Below are 19,297 nucleotides of genomic sequence, written 5' to 3' on the forward strand. Positions count from 1 at the left end.
GACAGGACCTGTGCAGAGTTTGTGCTTTCTGGACAGAGGAACTCTGTGTTCTTTGGAAAAATATTTCTCCACCAGTACCGTAATGAGAGGTTTAGATTGCCTTGCCTTGAAAATAAACAGACCGTCTTCCTCTGCCGCTAAGCAGCGTCACTCCTCTGACCTCAGCACAGCGGATTTGCATCTCCAGAGGGCAGGGAGCTGCCCCCATCCTCAGCACACCCCGAGCAGGATGGGATGAGATCCCTGCTGTGCTGCACCCGTGCTGGGGTCATCCCCACTGCCACAGCCCCATTACATCAGGGAGATCAGTGTCACCGGGAATTGGCTCGCTATTGCTATTCCACCTTACTTTGTGTATGCTGGGAACTCAGCTAGGAGATGGTGCTAGATCTTCCCCAAGCTGCCCTCCTGGTTAATTAAAAGATATTCTTCCCTATGGCTTCTAGCACAAATCCCATTTACCAGACTTTCTCATGGGCAAAGAAAGGCTGAAATTGTAGCTATAAGGCTAAATAGATCCACATTGTGCTGTGAGAAGGGGAAGAGAGAAAAGAAAAAAAAAAGCACATCACAATTCAGTTAGCTGCTTAAAAAGCTGCCTTGCTTATTGCCATTGTTATAAAACCCAATAAATCATGAGATTACTTTCTCAGGGTCCTAGAAGCTGTCCTACGGGTGGAGAGCTGTAGGCAGCAGATGGAATGGGGACGTTGGCTCAGAACTGGGGGCACAGCCAGAGGCCCCAAGGGCACAGGATAAGGATCCTTTAGCCTCAGCCTTTAGGCGTAGATGTTGACACTGGTATGGATGAGGTGCCTGTCCCTGTGCTGTGCTGGACCCATATCCCTGCATATCAAACCCCATGGTGGAGGTGATGCTGTGTGCCCACCACTGAGCTGCACATGTCCGTGTTAATGGTGGGTGTCACTCCGTCCACGTTTTACCTGTATTGGAGGTGATCTTTTGTCAAACAGCTGGTGCTGTATACACAAGCCCTGGGACAATGCACGAGGAGCCTGTTATAAAATCGCCTTATCCATGGAAACCAGCAGTTTGCTCCAGTATTCCTAAGAATCCAATTGATTCAATCTCTGCTGCATTCTGCAGGCAATGCGTTTGACCTAACATCCGCATTTTGTCTCCAGACAATAGCTGCATTAAACCACAGCCCAGCCTCCTCCGAGCAGAAAAAACACAGCGCTCAGAGCAGGTTTCTTCTGGGGACAGGATGGGGGCAATCGATGGAAGGGACAGCAAAAAGAGGCGAGAAGTGCAGGAGCTCACCCTGGCTCCGCCATTGACCCGTTGGATGGCTTCCAATCTCTTTGCTCTCATTTATTTAAAGATGTATGTATATATATATATATATAAAGGCTTTGAGGATGGGATGGGCTGCTGAGCACAATGGGGTCCTGCCCTGGGGCTGGAGCCCCGCTGCAGGAGAAGGGCACCCAGTGTGGAGCTCACGCTGCTCTGCTTCTATCAGCAGCCCTCCAGCAGCTGACACCAGCCCAGCACCTGGCCCTAAATTTAGCTAGAGCCCTGACACAGTCTGAAGGCAAACTGGGGCATCCTGTTCTGGGCGAGCAGGGAGGGGAGGCTCGGAGAGATAACATATTCCAGGTCTTCCTCATTACAATTCTCCTCATGCAGGATTATCTTTGATTTTTCCATAGCTCCTCCACACTGGCAGCCAGAGGCTTTGTTTAAAACACATCCATCATTATCACTGTAATGTGTTATTGTTACTATTATTATAACTTATTCATTTGTTTAGCATTTCCCCACAACAATCCCTGAATTGGTGTTCTATGCTTTGCAATCTGAAAGCAATCTGCAAGGAGAAATCTGGGGTGGGGGTGTGGGGAAAGAGGTGAAAAATACCAAAGTAAATCAGTGAGATGCATTTGGGGAGCACAGTGAAAACCCCAGGCCTAAGGAGGAAGCTAAATAATGGTGAGGAGCTGTGGGTAGGTGAGAAAGAAGCTGCTGTGTGGTGTCAAGTCAGATGAAGGAGCACTGAGAAGGGACTTTGCCTCATCTGTGCAGCAGGGGATGCTCTCCAGGTAGCTCTGTGCCTCACCTGGAAGCTGGGAACCCAGATCCTGCTTCAGTATTGGGACACCTGAGGGATGAGGTGTAGATTTAGGGAGGTGTCTTTAGTAAGGAGCAAGGCTATTGCCTGCTGGAATGCAAGGGCAGGTTTTCAGCTCCCCAGGTCTTTGTATTCCTCTGTTTCTTTTGTTTTCTTCCATTTTTCTTAAGGAAAAAAAAAAAATCTAATTAAAAAAAAAAAAAAAGAAAGAAAAGACAGAAAGACATTAACAGAAGGATGTGGGACTGCATGAGGTCAATGCAAACAGCTGTTAATGTAAAGCAGGGAGACAAAACCCAAACGAACCCTCATTATGCCCTGGCTCACATCTGCATCACTCCAATCAAAGACAGCAAGAGACCTCGAAAGAGATCACAGTGACATCTTGATTTCAGATCTATCCAGACAGACTAGAGAACCCTGAAGCCTTCAATAATTCATTGTTTTCTCCTCCTAATTTCCTCTCCTGCTACGAACATGCACGGTGCCACGTATTTCATGCTCAAGGTTTTGCTGAAGGTGATTCTGTTTGTGCTGCTTTTCGGTGCAGCCTCTTCCCCTTTTAATTTTAATGCAGTGTTTTTGAGGACGTCTCCTGCAAACCTTGATGTCTGCTTTGAGGAGCATCAGGAAGGCATGGGAAGATTGGGCTGAGGGAGATTATGATATCATTCTGGTTAAGTGCAAATGCATTTTATAAAATGCTTTGGCTCCTTACCAGAGGGAAGTGACAGATCATCTTTGGCAATTTTATTAATGTATCGTTTCTGTACTGCACTATAGGTTGCCATTATTTGCTAGGCATGGATGAGAACCAGAATTACTTTTCTAAGCCTCTCCTGTCCTCTCCCAAACAATCTTGCGTGGATTTGAGGTATATCCCAGATCTGAATGATTCTCTTATGCACATGTATTCCAAATCCCCATCTGAATACCTGCCTGCTGGTTATGCTGTGTTATCTGTTGCCTAATTCAACATCAGCCCAAGCCCTCTGTGAGATCACAGCACAGCTGCCACTCCTGTTGTCAAGATTCCCACTGCCTTGCTGTCCTTTGAGGGCTGCCATGGTCACAGCTAGGAAATATGGTAGAAGGAGTGTCCGTGGGGTGTGGGGTCTGTCTGTCCCACTGTGCAGAGTGAACCCAAGTGGCCACGTGGTGACTTTGCCAAAGAAATAGAGATGGGGCTAATTACAGTATCAGGGCTATGCGGAGAGATAGCCCAGTGCAAAATATTCAATTCATTTAATATTCCTGATGAATAGGCAAATTACTCTAATCACATTAGTTATTCTATTCATTTATTAGCTAAGAGTGATTAGCAGTGAATGGCTGTAAGAGGATCTTCCAGGTGCAAAAATTAGGCATCTATAGTTTCGTGATGTTTATTTTCAGCTGAAGATAATTGTCTCTTTAGTTCCTCGCAGGCGTGCGTACACACTGACACATGCAGATACGCTCTCTTTTGTCCAAACGTGGGGGGAAAAAAAGGTAGAAGCAGCCAGGGCTGGCACACAGGTGTGGAGAGATAAGGAGAATTCTCTGTGGAAAGTAACAGGATTTATTGAAAAACAGTTGGGAAGAGATTTCTCAAAGATTATGCCAAGTGAATGCAAAGGGATTTGGAGCTCTGGTTCCCACAGAGCGTGCTGATAATGCCATTTTAAGCACGGGGCTCTGCTATGTTCATGCTTGATTTGATGGCACTGGTGAGCTGCATCCGTGCGATGGAAGCATTGCTGCACTGTGCTGCTCACCAGAGGAGCTCTTGTGCTGTTCCTCATGGCCAGAATGTGTGCAGAATGGTGTTGGCTAATTAACCAGTGATACACAGGTCTGCAAGCTTTCCTTCATTAGCAACTGCATCAGCACGTCTGGGCGGCCCTTGCTGTGTCCACCCAGCTCTTCCTATGGGGCACACTGATGCACCCAGTGGGACTGGATGCATGGGAAGCAGTGGGACTGGCCACAGGCAGCAGCATGGGCAGGGTGACATGGAAATCCTGCATACCTCAACTTCAGCTCCTGAGCTCCTGTCGCTGCCTTGGAACTCATCTTTCAGGTCCTACCTGATGGCTTGATGTGCCAAAAACTTGATCGCCAGTTTGTCTCCAGATGTGAAACTGCAGGATAGCGAGGAGGGCATTTTGCTTATTTCACCTAGGGGAAAATCAGTGGGCAGCAGTGTTTGGACAGTAAATTGACGGTGGCATTTACTTCTATATATTGTGCAGTGTTAACCAGTTGCTTTAGTTCAATGTTCTCACGCGCCTTCAGGTTGTTATGCTAAAAAAAGGCTGAGCTGTCATTACATTTTTATAAAGTCAGTGCCGTTTCTAACAGCTTTGAAAAAGTGAATTTGAAAGAATTGATCAAATATCTCATCTTTCTAAGAGAATCTGGTCCTCTGGATTTCCCTGAGCTGTCAGCTTTCATTGATATGATCTGATTGATGCTGTTTGCCACATTAAGAAACGTTGGGAGCTAATCTGTTTTAATCCCATTCTCTGTTTTTAATATAATACTCTTCAAGGGAACTGAAGGTTATTACTTATTTTAAATAGCTTAAATATTTGTGTCAAAACATTGTCCTGAACGGTTCAAATCCACTCTTTGCCACGAGGCTGGGGAAAAAAAAAAAAAAAAAAAAAAAAAAAAAGAAAACCCCCAAGCCACCAATGTTGAGACCATTTGGAATGATCTAATCCATGCTTCAAATCCCTTTGTTCTCCTGTTCCCTTGCAGTGCTGGAGAGTTTGAGCTGAATGCTATTTATTAGATTGTTGGAGTGTGCGCTGGCTGCTAAGGCTCATTTCAAAGATTCCCCTCTGAAGGCTGTGCTGGGAGGCTGCATTTTTCAAACTCGGAATTTGCTCCCGGTTTGGATGAGAGCTGCCCTATTGCGAGGCGTTTTCGATGGCGAGGACTGAGAATCCATCACCACGCTTGCAGTGAATGCTGTGTTATATCGAACTGGTACCTTTATTTCTGGGGGAGAAAGCCTTGGTGTTCCAGGTCTTTAAAATCACTTCTATGGGTGTTTTTTATTTTTTATTTTTAATTTTTTATTTTGGGGGGGGGAGGGTGAGATTGAGAAAATCCTCGTGTAAAGAGGAGTTGTACGTTATCTTGGAAGAATCATTTATCTCTATCCCACTTGTTTAACTTGGTTTGCCAAGCTGGAAAATTTAGATTTATTGGTGCCCAAAATAGGAATGGAAGCATGTAATGGGCTCGTGCTGCACGGAGGTGAGGAGGAAAAGCAAGGAGAAGTCAAGGGGTGGCTGTATTGGTGGCTGCAAGGACATTGCAATGACCTTCTTTTCCATGCCTTCGTCAGGGGTTCGTTCACTGCATCCCCTTTGGCAAACCCTCCCCTCCAAAATCCCTCTGCAACGGAAGCTTTGCCCACGGGCAGATCTCCATTTGTGAAGGTGCCACGCTCAAGATGGCCCCCGCCGCATACGCACGTTTGCTTGTGCTTGTGTTTCACTAGTGATGCTGTTGTTTACACTACATGCTAAAACAGGGCTTGCACTGGCTTCGCAGGAGCAGATGTGAAGCATAATCTTGGACGCTTTCCCAGTCCTCGCTCGGAGCGTCCAAGTGCTCAGTATTTGCTGCACGAACCAAGTCTAGTCTGACACAATGCCAGCTGCACTAAATGTGCTCTCGGAGTGAATGCTCAGTGTCTGGGTGGCTGATAACTTGCACACAAAACCAGCTTTTGCAGCCGGTCCCATTTCTAGCTCATTGGTTTCCCATCCTGCTGAACCGCCAGTGTGGCCGTGCTGCTTTTGTAGTTTTTCGGGTGTTGGTGCTGCTTGGAGCATCTCTGAGCATGAGCATGTTGTGCAGAGTGGTGACAAACGCGTCCCTTGTGCCCCCATGTTACTGGTGCCTGTGGTGGCCAAGCACAGCCCCTGTCTTGACCATTCCATTGAAATGGGAAGGGTCACTGCCAGCAATCCAAAGAAATGTTCTCCTTCCTGCCTATCACCTGCTTCTGGTTATGTCTTCAGATTCAGAGCTAACAGATAGGCGTACGTTTATGTTTTATGTAGATAAAGCAAAGTGGTGAACACTGAGTGCCTTCCTGCCAAGTTTTCCACTCGCTGGAGTACATAGTCCACTTAAGAGCTGCAATCTGGTCGCTTCATTTGCTTTCAAATTCGTTTCCCATTTGTTCCTTCAAGACATTTGGGTAAGTGGCAGCATCTGCCTTATGTTTGTGTTATTCACACTGAATTTCCAAATGGACGTTTCAAATAGGTGCAAGATGCTACTCTGGCTTGAAAACCAGACTTCTGCAGGCTGTGCTTGACTTATTAGATGGTAAATAGGCTCTGTTTGAATGGAAGACCTCCAGAGCAACGCCGGAGCCTGTGCAAGGAGCCTTCAGCTGCTCCAGCTCCTCCCGTTGCAGGTTCCCACCCGCGACAGTGGCGATGAAGGACCTTTGAGGTGGAGGACCAGCGAGGGGGCTGGCAGCGCTCAAACCATCTGAGACCCCGACGCCAGGTCCCCGAGGTGCGGTTTGTCGCATTCCGCTGCCCGAGGGGCCCTCTAGTGGCTCCCAATGTCCCCTGCCGCCGACCCCTCAGCGGTAGGGCTGCCGTGCTGTGTTGGGCTGGAAAAAGGGTTTGGAGGATGGAGACATGGCCCTTTCTACCTGGCTTTCTCCCTCCAGCATGATTCTTCACGTCCCAGCAAAACACTGTAAGCAGTGCCATGCAGCACCTGCTCTGCTCTGAGCAACCTGTGCTCTTTCACTTTAATTATGTGTCTGCTTCCCTCGTTTTCTTTTTATTCACATTCTCCATCAGGGCTTTCTCCAGCTTCACCTTTGCAAATGGGTTGCCCCTCGTGCATCCCCTTTATCCTTAGACAATCTGTTTCGGGAAGTGCTTGGAGAAATCAGGCACTCTGCTGGGGAAATGGAAGCTTTCTGTTGTACCCTGGTGGTATTACTTCTTATCCCTTCCCTTTCCAGTGGTGGTGGAAGGAAGGGAGGAATACAGATAACTGTACATCTCCAGCTTGTGGTTATCCAGTTTGTGGTGGTAGTTACAGCTATCCAAAATAACTGGCAGAAAGATCTGTAGGTTTAATGTGCTGGGTTAAATTAATACTTCAAATGCTGGCACTTCAACAGTCTGTGCTCGTGACTTTGCCTGCACAGGATCTTCTACAATGGGCTAAATTGGCCCTGCTGGACACAAGAAGGCATAAAAACGTTTCTGATGTCATTTTCTATTGAGGTTCATTTGTACCAGTAATAGGAAAGACAGGGAGGAATATCATGTGCACCCATAGTGCACCCTACTTTCTTCTCGATGTAAGTGTGATGCCCTCATCCCTAAAAGATTTTAAATAGAGAGGTTTTCATCTGCTGAGCTGCGCTGCTTTGCACACAGACATGGCAGAAGCTCATTTCTAACAGGAAAATGAGGGGAGAAGGGAACTGTCTGTCATTACTGGGTGGGCATTTCCCTTCCCAGAGGTGCAGAGCTGCCAGACTGTCCCCCCCAAAAATGTGCAGAGCTCTTCCAGTGCCACCTCTGCAGTCTGGCATGGGACATGGTAAAAGTGCTGAATCTGAGGTCAGGATTGCGATGGGATGTGGTATAATTGCAGGATTTGAGGTCAGAATTGGGATGGGAATTGGTAGAACTGTAGAATTTGGGGTCAGAATCGGGACGAGAATTGGTAGAAATGCTGAATTTGGGGTCAGGATCAGCCAAGGTTTAAGGGCTTGTGAACATCTTATGGTTTCATGGTGGCGTTGGCCGGTATCTGGACAGAGCCAGTCAAAATATCTAGGAAGGGAGAGCAGCAGAGGAGTGCAGACAGAAACTGCTTCGCCTGCAGCCACGCAGGCAGCTCCGGAAGCAGAACCATGGAAGCGGCTTTTGCCAAGAGCCCTCGCTCCCCCAGCAGCCAGACTGTGGGGAGAAAGACATTGGGAGCGAAGGGCTGACAGAGACTGACAGAAGCTTAGCACCCTGCTGGATTCAGCCTTTCAGAATCTGCGATGAAAGATAGAATTCTCCGCACGGCGATGGCAGCGAAGCCCCTGGTGCAGCCCTTTGTCTGGAAGATGCCAGGGAAGGCTGTGCCAAGGTGCTTTTCTCTGACCATCTGCCTGATGAGCCCACATGCCAGGGTTGATGCAATCCAGAGCCTGATAGCGCACAGGCCTGCTGGTTTATGAGAATCCATTTCGCAATTAAAACAAATATTTAGGATTTCTTCTAAATGGAGCGGCCAAGTCCTCCGAAGGAAAGTCTGGCAGATCTGAGCAGGCTAAAGAGGCTTCCCTTGCTCTCATGACAGATGCAAATGGCACTAAGATTCGAGGAGAACAAAGGTCATGTACGTCATTAAAAAGTCACACTGGACCTACATTAAAATACGAAGGAACTCTAAAAGCACAGACAAAGAATACTGCCTGCGTTCCTCGGTGGAGGCACGTCCTCACCCTTCTGCTCAGCTTAGATCTCAGTGCGATAAGCAAGCATCAAAGATGAGGTTATCCAGTTACAGGGATGCTGGCTTTGACTCCACATGTCCTTTATGGCGTGTCCTGCTCTGCACCTGGGGAAGAAGCCATCCTGCCTTGGGCTGTGTCATGCTCCTGCTTCCTCCTGAGCTTCCTATAGCTGTGTCTCTTGCAGGCTTGATGTTTCCTGAGCTTCCTTCTAGGGCTACCACCATGTTAAACAAATGCATATGCTTCCTGCAGCTTCTTGGCAGTGCTTTGAATATCTCCTAGGTGGTAATGATGAGGTCTGGCATGCCACTGTGCAATCCAATGGTCTCACACCCCAACAGAGCTCAGCTGCAGGTCATATGTTCCCCTCTGAACCATATTTTCTGATGAAAACCTTTTTGGCTGCAGCCTCGCAACCAGCTTGAGTTAAGTCAACAAGACAGAGGAAATGACTTGGCCGAGATGAAATAGCAAGTTGGTAGTGAAGCTTGGACTGGAACGGGGTCTCTTGACTCACGGGTGGTTCTTTATTGCTGCAGCTGATGAGCGTGGAGCCGATGCCAATCCGTCCCATTAGTGCCACACACACCTTCATCTGCTCGTTTGAGCAGAGAGAAGGAAGAAACCAAACTCCTCTCTGAATACTGCAGTCTTGCACATCACAGAGATGAGATGTAAGCTCCTGCATGGAAACACCTCTGGTGTGCTGGGATTTCCCAGCCAGGCATCCATCCTGCACCTGAGACTTGTCAGCAGCTGTAAGCCATGTCTTTTGTTTCACCCTGACACAGAGAGGGAGCACTGGCTTCCAGCACTGAGTGCTCCTGATGCCATGCACCCATGTTGATGTGGGCTGGGTTGGACTGCAGTTACCTGCTGTACCTACTGCATACACCATCAGCAATTGCGTCCCTGTGCTACTGCCCCCATTTAAGCTGTGTTGTAAAAGGGAGTGTGGGACCTCCTCTTTTTCTGCTGGCAGGGTTCTGGCTATCAGTCTGTGTGGACGGTCTCTAAACACACATCCCTTTGTTTAGGAAGACCCTGTATTATGTTGACCAAGCAGCATGTGGCACTGAAAAAGGAAACAGAAAAAGCTTTTGAACACAAACTGGGCTAGTGTTATAGGAATGCGGGGTTTTGCTGACAGCCCTGTTCTCTTTCAGGAAGAAAGATGATTAAATCTTTGAGAATGAAATAAAAAATGAGATCCACATCCCCACTTCCAAAGCGATGTAGGCAGGGGGTCCAGGTGAATTATTCCACTTGTAGGGCAGCTGCCAAAGTGGGCACTATGCGCATGTTGCAAGCATGGATGCGAGCGTGGAAGAGATCTGGAAGCTCTTTCAATTCTCTGCTTTCTTGCATTGTGTCACTTTGTGGTTCCCTAAGTCCCACTCCCTAAGCCTCAGTTTCTCCTCGGGGAATATTAACAGTTAATTGGTGCAGTGCTTTCAGGGCTCATCCATGAATTTTTAAAACAGAACAGAATTGCCAAAAAAATCTGTGGTTTTGTTCCAAATCAGTAATTTCCACCCCCTCAAGGACCATGTCCTCAAGCAAAACACATCTGTTGAAGTCAGCGCAGCCCCATCAGTTTACAACACCTATGGCAGGAGTTTATCTCGGCTCTTCCACGCATCTTTGTTTCCCACTTGTTTCCTGATGGATATTCCATGAAATACGCCTTGTGAACAGCCTACACATTCAGGGCTATTTCCTGAGATTCCCAAGCATAGATTTAATTCCTTATCTTGCTGCAGACTCCCCATAGGACCGTGCACAAAGCCATCATTTATGCTTTTGCTCAGGACTTGTGCGCACCATTTCCATATTTATGGCTTAACTGTTGCTGCTGAGCTGAGCCCACGGAGTGTTGGTGTAGGGGTGATAGCAGGAAGCTCTGATTGCACGTGAGCCCCAGCAAAAGCAGGATGATGGCACGTCTTAGTCTTAAAAGTCTTTTTAGAAGAACGCCATACAGTAAAAGAGTGATGGTGAGTGAGAGCAAGTTGTAATCTTTCTGTGCCTCAGCTCTGTGCCTGTAAAATGGGGACAATTGGTTGTAGGCACTGCTGGGGAAGGCACCCAGCATCCCTCTGGTTGCTGTAGGGTGCCTGGCAGGGCTGAACCCCAGCTTGGTGCCAGCGTGGGGAAGGAGCCCAGAATTTGGGCAGCATCCAGGTCTCCGTCCCCGCTTTTCACCTCCCAGTCCTGATTTGTTCATCTCTTGGGGGCCTTTCTGTTTCCAATTCCGTTGCTCCTCACCTGGGAATTTCAGGCTATTATTTAATTTCCTTCCAGATCTGAGCCCTTCCCCCTTCCCTTCCTCAACCCCCCGGCACTGCAGCCCCTCAGAGAAGGTGTCCTGCTTTTCTGCCCCTCTGTGCAAGTCGGTTTTCCTTGGCTCTCACAGCATCTCCTCTTGTGAAGGCATTATCCGGTGGGGAGCCTGATTATTTAGATTCCTCCAGTTTCCCCTTTTAATATACCTCCTCCGTGTCCCCGCAGCCTGACCCCTGCCCAAAGACCTGCCACGAGGCTCTTTCTCCCAGCCTCCAGCCCTCCCCCAGCTTCCCTTTCATCTGTGATTTCTGAGAGCTCTGTGCTTCGGGCAGCAATGTTGGCGTTGAGCTGGGGGCCTCCGTGTCCACGGTTGGATCCCTCCCCCATCACCTGCAGAAAGGCAGAAACCCCTTCCAGGGCCACTTTGGGAGGAGGTGGTGGACAGCAGGACTGGGTGAGGGGAAGGAAATCATTTCATCCCCTCCCTGATTTTTTATTTTTAATTTATTAAAGAATTTGCAGCAAAGCTTCTAATGCGCTGTAGGCACTCAGGGCCAGATCCTGAGCCATGTGGCCAGCAGACCTGAAGAAGTGAAGAGGGGGTCCCACCAAACCCCAGAACAGTGGAGGTAGCAATTGCTTGTCCTTGCTGGGTCCAGTACAAGAAATGCCAAGAAGAGACCTCTCTGAAACTCTACATGGGGACCCAGTGTATTCCCTTCCCACCTCAGCATGAGGTTAGATGCCCGGTAATGCAGTTTGGCTTCTTACTGCATAGAAATATTACTTAGCACCTTCTCAATGTGATAGCAAGGTTGTGAAGTCTCCTTCTCTGGAGATATTCAGGATCCATGTGGATGCTTTCCTGCTCGACCTACTGGAGGGAACCTGCTTTTAGCAGGGGGGGAGAAAGGGGGTTGCAGTCAACGATCTCCAGAGGTCTCCTTTCCAACCTCTATGATTCATTCTGTAGTTCCATGAAGACACATGATTATGGTTGATGCAGACTTCCCAGCTGGTTGCATGGACTCAGTGCTTCCAAGCCTTTGCAATCACGGAGGCTGAATTCACCATGGTGATGTTCACCTTTTGAGGTGCTCAGGGAGGTTTCTGTAATGCTGGGTGCAAATCTGGACTCCTTCCCTGCTCAAGGTGTGCAGATATAACCTGATGGAATTCATTGCCATGTCCCAGCTCCCACCAGGAGGGCTGACACCAGCTGCAATTGTCGAGATCCTCTGAGCAAATCCCCCTGTGATGTGAATGATGGAGAGCATATGCACAGCCTGGGATCTGAAGGAAATCACTTCCCATATGAAGAGCATCAGCATGTTTTTCTAGCTCTCTGCCAGGGATTTATTCGTAAAATTCCTCGGGAAGGAGGAGACTCTTGGAGGTCTCCAAGCTCTAGACCCAAAATAATAAAACGCTGCGAGAATATATTTAGCAAAGATAATGCTGAACACAGGAAAGCAGAGAGGGAATGATGGAAGGATGTAACTACTGGGAGCTATTCAGAGAGCAGGCTGATGTCAGGACGGCGTTACCGCTGCAGCCAAAACCTGCAGCTCCACTCCAGTGCTAAGGACTATATTGACAACTCCATCTTGTTTGAGTTTTCCTTAATCCAGCCTTCCAACACGCAGCAAAAAGCTGCTCTTGCTTGGAGCTACCTCCTTCAGAGTGAGCCAGCGCCGACCCCATAATTACCGTGACTTGTCGTCCCCGCTCCCATCTATCACACGCTGCAAAGTGACACCTCAGCCAGAGAAATTCAAAAAGAAGCAGTTTTCTGTCTGCTCCAATTTACCAACAAAGAGCAAGAAAGGCTTTGAAAACAGGACTTTAGCTGACTATATTTCTCGATGAAAACCTCTTTTATAAGACGTAACGGGACATTTCTCTTGGAAGAGCTCTGGGCCAAAACTGCAGCTGTCACCATTTCCCCTCTTTCTCTCCCCTCATCCCTTCCCCTCCAGGGACAGCAGTACCACGGGATTTTGGCTTTACTGAGGGTTGAGTCCTGAAATATCACCCTTCTCCCAGCTTTCATCTCAGGCCAAGCATCCGAGCAGCCCAGCCAGCTCCCACCTACCCATGAGGACTCACAAAGGAAGAGTTATTGGTGTTGAGCAGCAAGTCTTGGTTGATACTTTCAAGAGGAGGGGTTAGGAGTCATAAAAGAATAGATTCGGCTGTAGCTAGGATCGTTGGAGCTTAAACCTTATAAATGCTTCCCAGTCCTGTGTGCCCAGGTCTTCCTTTGACTGCCTACAGTTAGCATCACTCAGCCTAAGTGAGGGCTTGGACTGATAATGGATGTGTTGCAGCCATATAAGTGCCATGCCTCTGTTAAAACGCATCTATATTATCCCTGATATATTACGTTTTTAAACATTTGGTTCCAGGAGTAAAACAGTGCTGTCATATGGTCTCAAGTAAGACACATGCTTCTTCAGGCCGAGGACTGTAGGCAGCCAACATTACAGGAAGCAGAGATGTGACATCTGGATCTAAACCTTCAGGTTTAAAAACTCCCCCCAAATTAACCTCCCCCTCGACAGCTACAATCCTGCTCCTCTCCTGCCTGTCTGAACATCACTATAAATATCATTTTCTGGCTGATTATCCAGGGCTCCTTTTATTCTTCTTCCTTCCACAGTGAGCTCTGCCTGGCAATGCTCACCCCAAGACAGCCCATCCTGCAGATAACTAGTGATAGGACGAGAGGTAATGGCCTTAAGTTTTGCCAGTGGAAAATTTCTTCTCCAAAAGGGTGATGAGGCAGTGGCATAGGCTGCCCAGGGAGGTGGTGGTGTCACTGTTTTTGGAGGTGTTCCAGAACAGTGGGGATGTGACACTTTGGGACATGGTCAGAGAGCATGATGGGATGGGTTGGGGTTAGACTTGGGGATCTGAGAGGTCTTTTGCAACCCAAATGCTTCTATGATTCTGCCATCTCTCATGCTGTGCAGATGTTGGCCCTCACCCTCTTGCTTTGCTGGAGGTGCCCATCCCATTTACCTGCCAGTTAAATGATGCCTGCCTCCAAATTCAACTTTGCTTTAGCACGAGCAGAGCCCTCTGTGGTAGCAGGGGAGATGCTGCTCTTGATGCTGAGGATGCTCAGCACTTAGTCAGTCTACACTTGTCCCATCTGCTGCAGAACATGGGAGATGAAGTGGTTAGCAGAAGGGGTCCTCATAAAACATTTTCTCTGTGGTGTTCCTCTGCAGTGTGCAAGGTGTCTGGTTTGTGTTGTAAGTGGAGCTGGTGGCATTCTCTTCAGCCTGATGTTTATTTGGTATTTTGTGAAGGGGGTGAGAGACCACTGTGCTTCAGCAAAGAGAGGGGAAACCCTGGCCTGGGTGGAAGAGGAGCAAGGGGAGATTCCTGTAAAGTTGGGGCCTGACCTGATGAGCAGCTCAGCAGTGATTATTTTCTAACGCCCAGAGCACATAATAACTCCGAGTTCAAAATCCTTTATTTTCTTTGGCATAGCGAGAGATGAGACCTAACACGACAATCATACATAATACATGAAACAAGCAACAAGACAGAAAGCAAACAGAAAGGAGACGAAATGCAGGGGATGCACAGCGACGCAGGTCAGCAGCAGCTGTGCTCCTCCTGCCCCTTCCATGCAGGGTTCCCAGTTTTGCTGTAGGAAATGAGGTTCAATCTGTTATGAGGGAAGGGGGAAAGATCTGCTCGCCCCATCCCCAGGGGCAGGGTTGGTTTTGCAGCGTGGGTGCTGGAGTTGATCCACGCCATGTGGTTCGGTAGCTGGGATCAGCACAGCTCCGTGAGCTGCACAGGGCTCTGGTGCAGCATCCCCAGGGAGGAAAAAGGAAACCCATCCAGGTAAAAAAAAATACAGCAGGGAGGCATCAGGTCTGTGTAGACCAACAATCGCTTTTTGGAGCCTTGCATGGGAGGTGTGCGCTGAAAAAACAAACAGGAGAAGAAATGCAATGTTGAGAGAGCGTTGGGCACAATGAGGGAAGGCAAAATATTTCTTTGTTTCGCTGCTGTGCTCCCCCCATCACCCCCATCCCCCCGTGCACACACACATACCCTCACACCAGGGCCACTGCTCTGCGTTTTATTGGAAAAATATAAACCGGCTTTGCATTCTTACCTTTATTTCAAGACCTCCTACAAGAAACAGGAAGGGTAAACATGAAAGATCTGTTTCCTTTAAATTGTGAGTGTGGGGGAGTTTTCCTGTAGTGAAAGGGCTGTTTTGAAAAGCCCTAAATGCTTTTGAATTGAATACATAGAAGTAATGTACACACGGTTTGAATTTACAGTTCTGGGTCTCCTATCCCCCTCCATATGAATCCTATAAGTCAGACGTGTTGCTACAGTGATTCCCACCGGGAAAGTCTGGACCTAGACTAGGAACAGCTGTAGATCTACAATCCACCAAAGTCGGCTTCTGAAACAGATATGAATTATTGGTTCAGTCAGATAAATATGGCTTTGCCTTTCCCCCACAGGCAACCACATATGGCACTTGGAAAGAATTAAAACCTTTACCCTTGGCCAGGTCTGGTTAAATAATGGCTCTTTCTTACGCTCTCCCCCTCTCTCCATTTCCTCCCATTCATTCTTCTTTTAATTTTCCTTTCATGATCTTTTTGGCACCGGGATCCAAAATGTCACCTCCTCAAAGTGACCCCAAATTTTACAGTGTCACCTACGGGGCTCCTGGAGCATGGGCGGTCGGGGGGGGGGGGGAGGGTGGGTGGTGGGAAAAAAGGCAGCTTCATTCCTTGGGCACAGAGGAACAAAACCACCTTTCTGCCCCTCAGCCCAGGCTGCAGCTATGCCCCCAAAATGGCATTTTTCCATCTCCCCATCCTCAACACGTACTGTCTGCAGACCCCCACAACCCCTACCTGTCCCCCCCACACGCTCCTCTTGCTCTCTGCCCCTCTGTTCTAAGCCTCATTCCCTGTGCTCCTTCACCACCAGGAGCTGGAGGTGCTGCCCCACAGCAGAGCCCTCCACCAGTCGTAACCCATTTCTCTTCCCTGGGCTTTAAAAATCTGGAATTTAGGAACCTGTATCTCGCTGCTTTATCTCATTATCTCCTGTTTTGCATTTTAATGTGCCTGCTCTAAAAAAGACCTCATTGATATTCCGGTTCGGCATGTGTTTGTTTGTGTCTCTTGGGAAAATTGGCTACAGATATTGCTAAGTCAAAAACACACGCAGGAGAGTTTGCTGCATATTTTCCTCTCCTTTTTTTTTTTTTTTTTTTCTTTTTTTTCTTCTTTCTTTGAAAGAAGATGTTATTTTCTCCACTTTCTTGAACTGCAAGCGAATTGAAATAGCAGAATTTGGTGACAGATCGGGCAGTAGGATGTGATGTCCCTGGAGGTGCTGGAGAGAAGGGTGGATGTGGCACTGGGGGATGTAGTTAGTGGGCATGGTGGGGATGGATTGGTGGTTAGACCGGATGATCTTAGTATTCTTTCCCAACCTTAGTGAGTTTATGATTCTGTACTGATCGTGGAGTTATCTGTCTCTGGCTCCTCCTCCTCCTCAGGGATGAAATAGTGACCTGGGACAGCATGGCATGGCCCAGCCTTTCCAAGGATTGTGGTGGCACCAATTCTTCAGGGCTGTGCTAGAGCAGTGGTAGTGCTCTGCCTGAGCTTCAAGTTCAGCTGCTATGGTCCTGATCTGTGGAGTATTGCGATTTTCTGCTTGTATCCTATGGTTAGGATGGGAAAAACAACCCTCTGTTTCTTTTCCATGCCTCTGCGTTGACTGGAGAGGGAGTTTAATAGCTGCTTCATGCAGGATGCTGAATTTTTTAGGTGAATAAAAATTAGATGAGGTGAACCCCAGCCTGGGAAGTCAGAGTCGAGCGAATCCGTGAACAGATTTTGAAAAATGCAGATGTATTTAAATGCGTCTTCAGGAGTCACAGGTCTTAAAATAGCCATCCTCAGGCTGGGATGCAGCATGTAATGACTGCTGGGCTGCCTCTGTCTGGGACGTGGCACTGAGTTTTGCACAGGTAACATCTCTGGCGTGGGAGGGGAGGGCACAAGGGATGTGACTCCCTTTTCAAGGAAGGACTGGATGTTGTGTTGAGGGACGTGGGTTAGTGGGAGCTATTGGTAATAGGTGAACGGTTGGGCTGGATGATCTTTTAGGTCTTTTCCAACCTTGGTGATTCTATGATTCTATGATTCTATGACTCTGGGTGCACAGCTCAGCCCCATGACTTCAGGATTTACCTAATTGAGCAAGGATGATAACCCCACCATTCCACCCAGAGGGTGTTTGTTTAGCTGTCCTCTTCACACGTTGCACTGCTGCATCCTGCCTTAAGCAATGGATATACCTCTGCTACTTCAGAGCATAGCAGAGAAATCCACCCACGCTGAGCATAGAGGGGTGGCACTGCCCAGCAGCACTATGCACCGGTGCCCTGTGCATCTATTGCAGATCTCTGCCAGCACTCACCCTGCTGCGCCTGCATCATGCACCTATCTGGCTGTTCTGGGTCAGTTCCCCACGCTTTATTGTCGGTATTCCTACCTCTTGCAGAGGCAGTTATCAATTTGCTGTGCGTGCTTTTTATTAGTAGTAGCACTAGTTTTATTTTTGCTGTTCTCATCGCAGTGGTTGCAGGCATCACCTCTCCCCTTCACCTTGCAGCCAGGAGCCTTCCTCTGCCCTGAGCAGGGCTTGCTGCTGCACCAGGGCTCCCAACAGCCCTGCAAGATGCTCTCAAGTGACTTTAAAAGGGACCGAGGTGAAGGAACCTTTTTCTCCATTATTATTATTATTTTCTTTTAAATACCCTGTGGTGCCGAACTGAAATTGCAGCCAGCTTCTATTTTCAGAGCCCTTGCTCAGAGAATGTTTTTATCTGAAGATACAATGACTGTCGCCCTGTAGCCTGCAGTTCCCATGCTGGTGCTGCCAGGCCCCATGAATGCGTGCTTTATGAGCAGCTCTCGCAGGTGTTCGGGGGGCATGTAATCATGGATGAATAGTGGGGGGACACAGAAACTCGAGGCAGGCTTGGCACAGGCAGCTAGGCCAGGCTTTTTTTAGGCTGTGAGAAAGGAGAAAAAGAAGAAGAAAAAAGGAAAGAAAGCAAGAAAGCAAAAGTTACGGCACTTTCACTCTGCTCCTTTTGCACATGGGGCAGCAGAGCTCACCCAACTCCCTCCTTTTATACCAGCCCAGGTGGAGGTTTGGAAGAGGATTGCATGGAGTTTAATGGCATGGTGGGCATGGGGTGGGGATGGACTTGATGATGGCATTGGTCTTTTCCAGTCTTAGTGATTCTATGCTCTATGATTTTTTCCACCCCGAGTCAGGGCAGCATCACCCCCAGGTGATGGCTCCTGTTTATGAGTATTATTGCTATTTAAGCATTCTCTGGAAGAGAATAACCCCCAGGATGTGATTGCTTTTATCAGTCAGTGTCAAGTTAACAGTTATCTATAAAGCAATATACCCTTAAGCTGAAAAGGAAGGCAGTATTTTGGAAAAATATTAATATTCAGGGTGTGCAGCCTCAGCCAGTGTTTTTATTTGCGCTCATATTTTTTCATTGCCTTTCCTTTACACCTCAAGGACACGTTTATGATCTCCTCACGGTATTTCACTTCTGAGGTGATGGTGATGCCTTGAGAAAAAACAGATCTCACATTAATTTGGCCCCCAAAGCCATTAAAGTGCTCGTGGGATAGGGAAACGGGAGCGCAGTCCTTGGATACCCAGCTATGTTGATCTGGAATTTGCCTTTTTTTGCTTTATGCCTGAGGTACCCAACCACGTAAAGGCCTAAGATTGGGGCAGAGCAGCTTTTCTTTAGAAATAAAGGGAGTCAATCACTTCATGCCTCCTGGAAGCAGCAGCCCTGAAGGGTTTGTCCATGATGCACAAATCCAGCTTGGTGCCTGAACATGCTGGAGGAAAGATTCCATTTGAAAATCTGCTCTGATTTTGGGGCTGGTGGTGGAGCAGGAGCAGATATGGTATTCTCTGGAGTGCTGACAGGCTCAGAGATGAGTATTGGAGCACCTGTGAGATGGGAATTACCTTGATTTCCATGGATCACGTAGGGAGGTCACCGCACCTCCCAGTGCTCATGTCTGACATCGTGTCCTCACATCCCTGCTGGATTTCACCCAGGCGTTTCAGATGATCTCAGTGTTCCCAGATCATTTTGAAGGCTAATTGTGCCCTTCAGTACACTGAGGGTCTCTGTGTTGTCCACACGTTTAATGAACATGATCTCCTTAAGGTCATTATGAAAAGCACTGACACAGGCATATCCAACCCGTGGCCTGCAGGTCACCAGTACATGGGGCACTGTGCAGCAATAGCTCAAGTTATGGAAAATAATTTTATGCATTTTGGTACATTGACTGAACACAGTCCTG

The sequence above is a fragment of the Lagopus leucura genome, unplaced genomic scaffold (assembly GCF_019238085.1).
Source record: "Lagopus leucura isolate 7727_CA_CO unplaced genomic scaffold, USGS_WTPT01 Super-Scaffold_100034, whole genome shotgun sequence".
Lineage (NCBI taxonomy): Eukaryota > Metazoa > Chordata > Aves > Galliformes > Phasianidae > Lagopus > Lagopus leucura.